Source organism: Podarcis melisellensis (genome assembly GCF_964234715.1).
Source record: "Podarcis melisellensis genome assembly, chromosome: 10".
NCBI lineage: Eukaryota > Metazoa > Chordata > Lepidosauria > Squamata > Lacertidae > Podarcis > Podarcis melisellensis.
The window spans coordinates 41,653,575-41,666,789 of record NC_138542.1 but is presented as its reverse complement, the minus strand read 5'-3'; the positions used below and the strand labels follow the sequence as shown (position 1 = coordinate 41,666,789).

Below are 13,215 nucleotides of genomic sequence, written 5' to 3'. Positions count from 1 at the left end.
GAGCAGTACCTATTTATCTACTTGCACTTGACATGCTTTTGAACTGCTAGGTTGGCAGGAGCAGGGACCAAGCAACGGGAGCTCACCCGGTTGCGGGGATTCGAACTGCCGACCTTCTGATCGGCAAGTCCTAGGCTCTGTGGTTTAACCCACAGCACCACCCGCGTTCCTTACCTAACTCCTACATTAGTGTTATAGTTTCTGGAAATGGGCATCGCCATGGTCTGTATCATTTTAATGGTCTGTATCCATTTAATGTTTACTATTTTACTATGTTTTAGATCTGCTGTAAGACACCCAGAGTGGCTGGGGAAACCCAGCCAGATGGGTGGAGTATTATTATTATTAGAGTAAGCTCCACTCAACAAACTTCACCTGGCATTTTAATTATAAGTTGCCTTTTGTGACTTTAGTGATGCATTACCTCTTAATTTCCCCATAACTGTACAAATCCTCAAGCTTCCACTTTTTAAAAATAAATAAATAAAATGACACTATTCACAGTCAAAAGGAAATGAAAGAAAATTAAAGAAATGAAAAAAAACCCTGCAATTTAAAACTCCCATTGTTGGTGAAGAACTAGTTAACCAGCTATGCTATGCCACAATGAACAGGAAACAGTTTGTGTCAGACACTCCAATGAGGAAGTTTCTAGTTAAAGGTGCAGTAGTGACTCTGAAAAGGCTCAAGAAAATTTTTGCTAGTCCACACTGGAGAGACTGGCAGTGGGTTTTTGTCTGCTTGTTTTGCATGCAAATTAGTTGGGGAGCTTTGCATCCTGTTTTATATATACACACTAACACCTGCAGACTAGATTCAGCACACTAGCTGCAGGATGCAAAAAGAGTTGATTTGGGAGGAATCTACACACATATAAAAACCGTTCTGAAAATGCTTTTTTGAAAAAGCGTTTTTTTAAAAAAAAACCACAGTGAATTTTCCATAAGACTCACCATCGCCATCTAGTGTCATATTGTATATTGCACTTAAAGCACACTTAAAACTTTTTAGTTGCAGCTGTATAGCCAAGTCCCAAGGAGAACTATGAAAAGGTGCCTCCTCTATACTATCCTGCTGGTCAGGTGCAATATGGCAGATCCATATGCAAAATGATGCTAACAAGATTCTTGAGGTGTCAGTATAGAATATAGGAGGATGTGGAGAAACATGCTTCAAGGAAGTGCACACAAAAACCAGTTTGAGAATTACTAGCATACAGCACAATCGTATGCATGTCTAGACAGAAGTAGAGTCGTTGTTTGGTAAGTAAATATAGGATTGCAGCCTCAACTCATCTCGTTTTTTCCTATGTCATAGCAGGTGAACTGAGAATAATAATAATAATAATAATAGTAATAATAATAATAATAATAATAATAATAATAATAATAATAATAATACCAGAAGGGATTCAGCAGTCAAATTCTGCATTATAATGCTTAAAACATATGTACCGCAAATCTGTGTTTTATTACCATACTCTTAAACCACTGATTTCTATTACATAATGAGCCTATTTTTCACTCTGCTTTTAGTTTATTTTTTCAAAAAAAATAAAGATTTTATAATGAATTTGAATTTAAGACATTTCATCAACATTTTGGACAATAGTGAAGTGAATATTCCATATTTCCTTTCCATGCCATTTTATGATTTTTTTCTTTAATCTGTGGGAAATGCTAAATCAAATCCCAAAATGACTCATGAAAGTTTATAAGAAGAAACGAAAGCTGATGCCTGCAAATATAATAAACAAGCTAACAAATAAATACATTGAACATAAATATTGCAAAGAAACTTCAATTTCATATGGAATGAAGCTAGGAATTCCAAAATATTGCGCCAGTTCAATTAGAATGAAGTAATGCCATATTGTCAATGCCATTGTATAACCTATGCAGAATCACAGAAAGATAACACACGTGATTACAAACATTAGTTCAAAGATGCATAAACCTATTGAAACCAATGGATCTATTCTGTTTAATCCAACTGAATATCATCAGTGGTATATGACAGCTAGCAAGGACTATTCTAAAAGTTTATTATAAAACTATCCTAAAATCCTTTCCCTTAAACTGGAAAAGTGTGTAGATGTTATTTTTAGGCCTCTGTGAATTAATGGACTCAACATGTTCCATAATAGTTTGTCAGCTTTAAAAGCAGACTTTTATACTTCATACAAGTTAAGCTCTTGAAACGTTTTCTATGCTAGGCTGCAACATTAACAAATTAATTACCAGTGTTAATCAACTTGCAAGAACACAGTCTAATTAAACTTGATATTAAGAGATATTAAACAGATAATGTTTACTGTCCTACCTGTCTCATCTCAGGCTCACGTTTACTTCTGAAATTCCTTTGAAGAATATTCTTCTCTGGATTCTGGAAAGTGATTTTGCCATTTGAACAGCTTTGTCCAAACTAAATCATGTTCCTTTTTATTAGCCTATCTTCTCAATGACATAGGGGAGGAGGAAAAAAGAAAATTAAAAGGTTTTTAAAAACTTGAATGATAACCTTTTTTTCTCTCTGTTTGCATTTAAATTGGACTGAATACTTTAGCAGTAGGTTTTAATTTCTGAAGGGTTAATCACCCGAGCAAAGGTCCATCAAGCTTTAATCTCCAATAAAAATTGCTGTAGCCTGAGTCACCTGGGAGACATTTATTATATTCTTATTTCAGTGCAAAAGAATGCATCTCTAATCTTCTAGCCCTTTATATTAGCACATTTGCTATTAACATATTTCTCAAAATTATTAGTTCCTCTGAAACTATTACAAGCAGTTCATTGCTACATATCCCAGGAATTAATCCTGTTAAAAGCCAGACACATCTGCTGTGACATTGCTTTAGCATTTCCTCCTGTAATCCATATAGACATTTGGTTCTCCAGCTGAGTTCTAACAATGCCCTAAGTCTCAATTACATGAATTATTATGGGAGTGCTGATTAAAACAACAATATACTTGTTCTAGTAGCATAATCTTTCCTTCTGTATGAAATTTGCATCACTAATCTGGGTGTTTTTTTCACTTCTATATTTGCACCATTCTTTGTTTCCAAGAAAACTATTGAGTTTTTAAAAACCAATGGTGAACAATAAAAATGCCAGGCAAGGTTAACATTTTTACCTATAACTGATGATGTGGAAAGCACATTTCAGATCAAGAAATAGTATTTCAGTTCAGAACAATATCCTGAGTAAAGGAAGAATATCAGCCGCCACTGCTGTTTTTCTTTTTCTAGGAATTAAAAAAAATAAATCATCACTAAATTTGACCAGACAGTATAAATTACCAATATGAAATACTTACTGAATCATCCTTAAAAGTCTTAGTGAATATACAATGGGATCAATAATGTTTTAATATATTTTACAATCTGCAAATGACAGACATACAGTACTGTAAAGGGGGGGGAGCCCAGTGTGAAATAGAATATTTTCAGAGATATTTCTGTGATCAGAATGACAACCCACCACAATAGCTACTGCATATTCACTTAAGCTGCAGTAGAAACTATTTTCAAATTTTATTAAAATGTACAATTTCTTCTATAATTCTCAACAAGCCAAGAAAATATTCCCTTTTATGCCATGGGCTTTATTAAATGAAAATAGTGGTAAAGTATGCAGGCTTTATATACAATGTTTTCTTATTTCAAGTTTTCATGTCCTGTTTCATAAATCCAGTAGTGTTTCCTTTGTCTTTATTTTTCAATAATTTCCCATTATTTCTCTTTCTCTCTCTGTTTTTTTGTTGTTGTTTTGTTTTGCAAGGCGCATACACAGAACCATCAATGTCAATATTCAGAGTCATATGTTAGCTTGGCAATAGCAACATGTACTCTGGGGACAACTATGTGAGCAAATACGGCTCACAAAGAGGGAAGAAAATACAACTGCAAAGAAGAAAGAGATCTGCAAAGCAATTTTTTACTCATAAAACACATAAATATTTCAAATAAAGAACTGTGATATGTGATTATTTCTTAAACGGTTTGAGGTATTTGGAGTCAAGATTGTTAACCATGTATTGTTACCTCTATATGCATAAGGAGATACATAAACGTGTATATTTTAACAACATTCCTTAGAATAATACCAGGAGGTCTAAGCTATGCATCATACATTTAAAGATATATGCAGGCAAAAAGAGGAAAAACCTTAGAGAACCTATTAGCAGCTAGAAAAAGAGGGGGGGGGGAACAGACACTAAACCATAGCAGCAATTACCACATTCACAGCTGATTTAAATAATGTTTGGCACAATAATTAACAAAGGCAAGATATTTAAAACTTGTTATGCAGATAATAAACAAAGATAAAGAAACATCAAATATTAATGTAGGTACCCCATGACATCCTGAAATGAAAATTCATGCTTTCTTAGATTGCACAAAAGGAAAACGAAGAGCGGAAATGCAATTGTGGAAAAAACAGACATACCATTAGCCATTCAGGTGCAGTGCTTCTCATTCCAGACACATAGTTCTGCAGCTCCATTAGTCCAAAAGTCGACTCTGCCACGCTTGTGATCTTTGTGGGCGACAATGGCATCATACTGCTGGCAATTTTTTTCGATTAAACTTCTCAGACACGGTAGCAACTTTGTTAATTATGATATTAGGCAGCTGGCGGGCACGATCAATCATCCACTATAAGAAAGCCAGACAACGAGACATCTAATCATTGGAACCAGAGCAGATAAATTTTGTTCCTTTCTTATACGTGTCAGAGATTCTATCCCTCCTGACCCCTCTACACTGCCATCGACTGTCAAATTTAGATTCAGCAAGCTCCCGGCTTTTCTTTATCCCTGCCTTAGATCTGAAAGTCCTGGTTATCAGGAAGACAAGCGTCACCAGCTGTCTCAGAGCAGGAAGGCAATCAGGTGAATAGTACTTATTATCTTTCATTGCTTTCTGAGGAATGACAAGATTGATTTGGGACCAAGAGCACATCCATATCTCAAGAACTGTTACCGGGGCTTCAACTTCAGGCAGTGGTGCATATGTAAACCTGCACTGAGGGACATCAGTGCTAACCTTATTAATAATACATACTTAAAATTTAGGAGATTAGGTAGAACCCTTGAACATTAAGACAATTCCCTTTTAACCATGACACTAGGTATTCCCTTTGCTCCCCCCCCACCCGCTCCCAAAATGAGCAATCCAACTCTACCCAGAGGGCTGTGTTTTACAGTTGGGTAGTCTTAATTGGGCCCACAGAAACAGCTGGCTTTCATTCAAGTCTTCTCTGTAGGCACCTTCCATCTTAACTAGTCTGACAGCCTATGGACTCCAACAAGTGGAACAGGCACCTAAATTCTACCGTAATCTTGTTACAGGAAGGCTACCTTCTAAATAAATGTAAGTTAAGTGATAGTTAACATTTCACTGTCACTCTTGAAAAATACTAAATACATCAATTTAAAACAGCGGACCAAAAAAAATTGGATAACTATGGGAAATGGTTGAATCCTTACTGCAAGACGTGTCATGAAAATAAAATAACTATTCAGCAGATTCTGGGTCACTTAAATTCAAGAACACACAAAAAAATAAGCATGTGCAACAAAAAGAAACTTTTGTTATCACCCAAAATCACAGTTTGATAGAAAACAGCATGCTGAGAGTTACATTTCAAAAATTGGATATAAGTGCTTTCCCTGACTAGGATGATTTTACAGAGCAATGCAAAATTTATCTCACTTTTTCAAGTACTATTAGCACTTGTAGAGGAGTTACAGTAAACACACACTGTGAAACTCCACTCTGACTAGTCATTGCTAGCAGCGATCATTCATATCTCGGAATCAAAATATTTTTTTCTGTAAGCCTTTCATGCCTGGTACTGCTAGCTATGTTGCTGCACTTTAAGGATTATGAGGCAAGCAATTTACTTGGTTCTTTCTAAAGTTGTCATAAAAAGTATGCAACCCATCTCTATTCTTGAGGCTAAAGTCAAAACACTTGTGGAAATTGGTTATGACCTGCATTTTGCCTTGCATTTAAAATGCCAGGAGAAAACTAGTTCAGCCATGCAAGTATAAAATTCTACTATTTTTAGAACATCCTTTTTATTTATTTAAAATGTTTCTAGACTTATTTTTCTAAAAATCCAAGGAAGCTTACATCTGGAGCATTTAGATATAAACACACACACAATCCCAAGTTGACCTACACCCTTCACTTTCCAAACTAAAGTAATAATGACCAGCTGCAAAAGTTTTGAAACAGCTGTTGTGCAAAATTACCCCCCCAACCCGGTTTTGTCTTACAATTTGCAATATAAACAATATGTGTACATACAATGCAACATGAACTAATATGTTTGGTCAGAATTAAAGTGGTTAAGGGGCCAAAACGACCTAGAAAACCCTCAAAATGAATGGAAATTTAAGGAAATGCTTCCAAAACCTTAAAAAAGTTGAAATTCAAAACTATAACGTAGGAGATGTAGAAAGACAATAAAGAGAAAGGAACAAGTACACAGAGAGGGAGAAAGGAAGTCTTTAAAGAGGGAAGTTCCAAAATTACACAGGAGACCAATCATGCTGCTGTAGAACCATACAAGCTGTTTTCCTGGAATGAAAAGTTTCACCCCTAGATTGCCAAAGAGAATGAGAGCGAGAGAGAGAGCCGTCCAAAGAAATGTAGCAATGATGGAGGGAAAGAATCAACAGGTACCAGATGCCTATTTTTCCCCATTAGCACGGCATTGCACATGAAAGCATGGTGTATTTTTCCAGGGCTCATTATGAAATCACTGCATAGAGCGAGTGTCATATTTATGGAAACAAATATGTAACTCAAACTGAGTAAATTCTCAGGTATCTGAATGGCTTGGAGAACATCCAATAGATCCAGATAATGTATTGTTAGCATCTGTCTGTCTCGAGAGACAATGGAGTGCCCCTCCGAGAGTGAAGTCAAACCGCTGCATTAGCGGCACCAAAGTGACTACAGGCCAGTTAAATAAAAGTGCTACTCACAAAGATTCAACAGTGGAGTTATATTAGGATAGCTAACAATGTTAGCTACACAGGAGTAAGTGGGACTTACTTCCTAGTACAAATGTTTAGGACTGCAGCCTCTTATTGTGTGTGTACCTAGGGCAAGAAAGCAAACCTAACTGGGTCTGGGATGGGTCTGGGATGGGGTGTCATGCAGCACAAGCAATCAAATCAGTTCCCTTGGGTTGGCTTTGAATCCAGCAGATCCATTGCCAGTCCTGCTGTGCTCTACCCAACCTCTGTAACGACCCTTTTCCCAACCTCACAAGAGCTATTGCTGGTGGCACCACCACCGAGGTGAGTGTGCACTGGCCTGTGCTTTCAGTGGCTGCACTGGGGTTCTCCACTACACTGGAGTCCCCCTCTCCATGGAGCCCAGAAGAGGAGCACCACAACTTCCTAACACCTGCCAGCAGTGTATGGGTTAGAATCTTCATAGTCATTTCTTTGTACGTAAAAAGCAGCATGGTTCCTTTTTAAGGTTCTGCACCCTTTCCCACTGCATTTCAGGAAAGACGTTCCCATGTGTTTCTGATTGATGGAGACAGATAAGTATTATTTTGCTCTGCTATTTGTCATTTATTGCTACAGTTCAGCGCCAACATCCACCCTGGCTCATAAAGATAGTAACAGCCAAGGAACCAGCGAAGCCTGTGAAGTCTTCAGGATTAAGAAGAACTCACTAGGAATCATCATTGTTGAAATAGTGTGATCCTTTCAAAAACAGACGAAATTCCTATTAATTCCTACCTGCCTCAACCAGCCATCTTATGAAAATAAATGATATGCTCGTGGCAGGGAAGAAGTCCTTGAGTAAGAAATAAGCTATATAGTTATATGTATGGCATTATCTGTCCAGCGCTTTGTATATGTATGTTTCAAGAAACCTCTTATTCCATATCTTCCTCTATGGCATAGAGATGAAAGGCTGGCACAGCAGTCTAAGTTTTGCAGTTAAGTGTGTTATGGACAATCTCATTTATTACCCCAAAACAGAAAGGAACTGCAATAGTCTATTGTATATGGGTTAAATATAGCACATTACATCTGGCCTCTGGATTTTTCATATACTTTACGAGCAGCATCAGGGGAAGGGAAGGTGGACCTGCCCTTCTGACACCAGTATCAATGCAAGGTATCTGAATGGGGGTGAAACAGGGTGGTTGTGATGTCAAGGTTGTGCAGTTGCACCAGCAGAAGCATCAGATTGGCTCCACTGGTGCACCTACACAATCCCAACCTGCCACTCCACCCCACCTTGGTAAAGGTAAAGGGACCCCCGACCATTAGATCAAGTCATGGCCGACTCTGGGGTTGCGGTGCTCATCTCGCTTTATTGGCCGAGGGAGCCGGCGTACAGCTTCCCGGTCATGTGGCCAGCATGACTAAGCCGCTTCTGACGAACCAGAGCAGTGCACGGAAACACCGTTTACCTTCCCGCCAGAGCGGTACCTATTTACCTACTTGCACTTTGGCGTGCTTTCGAACCGCTAGGTTAGCAGGAGCAGGGACTGAGCAACCGGAGCTCACCCCGTCACAGGGATTCGAACCGCCAACCTTCTGATCGGCAATTCCTAGGCTCTGTGGTTTAACCCACAGCGCCACCCGCGTCCCACCAAATCTGCCACTAATGCACTCTCAATACACATTCATTTTTAAACAGTAAGTAAGCTATCAGGATTATTGTACCTGAAGCAAACAAATTCAAGTATTCTAGAATTTAGAATCTAAGTCCTAGACAACTATCTATATGGGCGTAGGAGAAGTTTGCATATAGTCACATGCACAGTTATTAGCTCATCTGTTTCAGTATTGTCTATGCTAATATGCGGCAAGCCTTCAGGCTTTCAGGCAGGGGTCTTCCCTAGTCCTACCTGGAAATTAAACCTGGGACTTTCTCCATGCAAAGTACATGAAGGAAGGTAAAAATATCTTTCCTAGAACTGAAGTTCTAAGGCAAGCTCGAAAAACAAGTCTGGAAAATTTGCTAGAGGGTTTGTAAAAGTCTTCCTGAAATTTATTGGATCATTGTAGACCTACTCGTCTAAAATACACTGAATCCTAATATTGCGCCAAATGTAAAGACCAATATTGGGCAATGAATGAAATTAAAGTACTTTGGAAGCCGATCCAATCTCCATCTTCTTGGAGGCAGAGTGCTACCTCAGTCAACATACTACTGTGCCAGAAAAATACAATTGCACTGCATTTCAGTTCCTAAATAAGAGCGCAATTTCCTAGGATATTTACTAAGTATCACAATAATACATAGCAAATAAAGTAACATAAACTGCAGTCCTGTGTCCACTTGCCTGAGTGTAATCCCTGTTGAACTCAATGGAGTTTACTTCTGAACAGGCAGGTATAGGATGGCACTGCTAAATGTCTATTTAATTCTATTATATTCCTCCCTCCCTCTCAATAGGCAGAAGTTATCCCATGTTTATGGGAGACTATATAATGATATAGTCATTATCTTGATAATGACCACATGAAATGTCTACAAGAATTTGTCCGGGGGTTATTTTAGATGGCTCCTCATCTCATTTAAAGATTTGACTTGTGTTAAATGTTCCTCCCAATTAAGCATACATTTCTTCGGCCATCTTGTGCATCCTTAAATTACATATACAAAACAGTTGTCGTATTCAAATGATGCCACATCAAGTTCAATGCGCGTAAGAAGGGAGCGCAAAGAAATAGGAGAGCAAAGTAAAAAAAATATACATGATGAATTCATGTGGAAAAAATAAAGCTGGAGTTGGGAAGATCGTGCATTAGGATGAAAGATGAAACAGATGCAACACACAGCAAAGATCAAAGAGCTCCATCAATTCATTCTGAAAGTCAAAATCCAGCTGAGCATTGGAGCCCTGCACACATAATAAGGAAGGTTGACTAAAACATAAGGATTAAACAGATGAGCTGTCTCCCGTGGATGTACAGCACAGAGACCCTGCTGAGCCACTTGTAAAGATACTTTGGAATAGTACACCTGCTATTCTGCAGTCAAACCCACAGGAAGTCAGGCTGCAAGGGAAAATAGCCACTTATGTACTAAAGAGCCATTTTCATGGAAAGCGTTAGTGTCCTGAATAAGTACGTACTTTTTAAATGAAATGGTAAAATTCAGAAAATTATTGTTTAATGATGTGATTCCCCCCCCATCCCTCATCTGGTATAAGAAACTGTTCAGCAAAGAAAGGAAATAGCAAAAAACAACAACAAATTGATCGTATTCAAAGGCACTTGGCATTCATCTCATTTGCTCATTATTACAAAATATACCACACATGATATTTTCTAGGCAAATGATGATCTGATACAATCCAGCTATGCAGTAGTGCAGCATCAAGCATTCAAGGCATGTCCAACCGACAGAGCTTTTCAAACAATGATTCAAAATAATAATAATCTAGTCCTCAACACAGCAACTAGCTTTTGAAGAGGGCACTAACAGTCAGTATACATATTCCTACATGCACACATATGGTCAGCTAGCATGATAACTGCTTCACCTGCCAGTGTCTCCCTAAATCCCTCTTGCCTGTGGGTTGGCAAATAGAAAAGAAAAGCAGGAAGGTACCAAAGGTAGGAGGCACAGCTGAAAGTCTCCAGGTACACAGATGTGTGTTGACTGAGACCCACATGTTTACCAAATGCAGAGGCGTCTTCAGGGACGCTCTTAGGCACAACCAACTTGGCTCTTGATGGTCTCCAACTCTGTTGTGGAACAGAATCTGGCTCAGTAAACACACTTCTGTACAACCTGCAGGCTTCTTCTCCTTCTTCCATAATGGATCTTAAAGTAACATACACAGGGTGCCAAGCAGCCCCTAATCCAGATACTGACCAACCCATGGCATGCTTAGCTCTAGTAAAATGGTTGCATTGCTTACTTTCAGACCGTTCATGTACATCATATATTGGTCTTTTCCAATATGTGTCCTCCCACTTTTTTAAGGAAAAAAAAGGGAAATGCACATTGCAATTGGATCTCTTACACAAGCAGAATTGTCCATTTCCTTAAGTATAGGACCATTGGTTTGGCCTCAGCACCAGGGACTGGGGAACCCCTGTGGGTTCAGGAGACATTTGACTCGGATCTCAGATCTACAAGCCACATTTCGTATGAAACAACATGTGAAAAGCCTGGTAAATTAGTCCAAAAGCCCATCAAGTTCAGCACCGTTCCCACTGTGGCCAACAAGATGTCCCAGGGGAGCCCATGAGCAGCACCTGAGCACACCACTTTCATCACCCATGATTCCTAGCAGCTAGCATTCACAGGTATACTACATCTGACAGTGGAAGTAGAATATAGTCACTGTGGCTTAAAGCCATGGATAGTCTTACCTCCCATGGATTTGTCTAATCCTCTTTTAAAGTCATTCAGGTTGGTGACCATCACTGTATCTTTTGAGAGCAAATTCCAGTTTTAACCATGCACTGTGTGAAGTAGTATTTTATTTTCTCAGTCCCGAATCTTGCAAAATCAGCTTCATCGGATAACTACAAGGTCTAATATTATGAGAAGACATTTTCCCTTCCACCCACTTTTTCCACATCACGTACATCACACACCTCTATTGTGTTCCCTCTTACTTGCCTTTTCTTTAAACTAAAAAGCCCCAAATGTAGTAACCTTTACTCCATCACCTTGATCACATCAGATTTGTGTACAGTCATATCTCGGGTTACAGACACTTTAGGTTGCGCTTTTTTGAGTTGCACACCGTGCCAAACCCGGAAGTACTGGAACGGGTTACTTCCGGGTTTCAGTGCATGTGCAGAAGTGCTAAATTGCGCTTTGCGCATGTGCAGAGGTGCTGAATTGCAACCCACGCGTGCACAGACGCGGCGCTGCGGGTTGTGAACATTGTGGGTTGCGAACGTGTCTCCCTCACGGATCACATTTGCAACCCGAACGTCCACTGTAATGGCATTATGATATTGACACTACATTCATGGCAATGAGACATTCAATGTGTCATTTATTTGTATCTAATATTTGCGGACTAGTTATTATAACCATCTAGTGTGGATTTGATTTGAATTATTTGTTTTGCTGGTGCATTCTGAAACATGGTTTTATCTGAGGCCAAATTGGCAGTATATATGGTTTTCTCAATAGCTTTTATCAACAGGTTTAAATGCTTGCACTCCAATCCAGCAAGGACTGGTGTATGATTCACCTTTTAGATTGTCTTATGTGTTTCTGTGATGAAGTTCTGTGCTCAGGTCTGCATTCATAGCCCTTACTCAATGGAGGCTTAAGGTGTAGATGGATCACCTGTTTAGGGCAGGCCTGCATCCAGGTCTCCCTTCTGTTCTCCAGTCCAATTAGATAATTTGTGCTGTCAAATCTGACCACACTGACCAACTGTTCAGTGGCTGAATATGAGGATCTTTGGAGACAGGCCACTGTCTTTAAACTAATTAAAATCCTTACACATTACTGTGGATGTTTTACTTGCATATTTTTGGCATCCACAATAAGGCATTCAATTAAAAATAGCTACATATACATTACACTAGCAGAAGGTTGGTAAAAGGCCATCAAAACTACACTTTTTCAGTAAGCTGGGATGTAAATGACATTGTTGTTCTATTGCTTAAACTCATTCAAAGCTACCTCCTATGGTATCCATTCAAACGTAATCCTTGCAAATAAATAATTCAGCAGAAACTATTATTTCTGTAGTTGCAACAGAGACCATAGTTATTCCAGCTGGTAGCATAATCAAAACACTGCTCCAGGATTCTAAAGTATGGCAGTTTATAAGCAAGCAGTTTTTAAATGAGCATTGTATCAGGAAGGAAAAAAGACAGGCAACCCTGTTATATTCATTAGGTTATTAAGAGAAGCAGGAAAAGGAAAAGGAAATGAAATTTAACAGAAAATGAAACAAAGGCAACAAGTTATGACTTATCGAAGCAATGTAGTAGGTCTGTCACACAGCGTGTACCAGCCTTGTGCAAACATTGGGCTCCCAGTGACATCCTCAGGAGATGAAAACTGGGGTGGGATCTCAGATGTGCCCAACATTATATAAATAGGTCCAGCCCTTGGTAATATGCTGCCCTGTGTGAGGCCAACATTTGATGCCCTTCTCCCAGCCCTCACAGCATTGGCTTAAGTCAGTCTTTGGGAAAGAGGTGCAGGGCTCTGGCATGGCCCATGGCTTTGGG

The 13,215-nt window shown here is 38.9% G+C and overlaps 1 protein-coding gene and 1 long non-coding RNA gene across 2 annotated transcripts in view; one reads left to right on the top strand and one right to left on the bottom strand.

Moving 5' to 3' along the window:
- Positions 1-13,215, top strand: part of LOC309379406 — a 356,632-nt gene that overhangs the window by 1,941 nt on the left and 341,476 nt on the right. The window lies entirely within an intron of this gene.
- LOC309379401 (uncharacterized protein) overlaps positions 1-13,215 on the bottom strand; it is a 101,097-nt gene that overhangs the window by 29,398 nt on the left and 58,484 nt on the right. The window contains exons 5-7 of the mRNA XM_081928512.1: positions 4,452-4,660; positions 3,136-3,246; positions 2,323-2,453 (exon numbers count right to left, since the gene is read on the bottom strand). The gene's annotated coding sequence lies outside the window, so the exon portion shown is untranslated. The remainder of the gene's footprint in view (positions 1-2,322; positions 2,454-3,135; positions 3,247-4,451; positions 4,661-13,215) is intronic.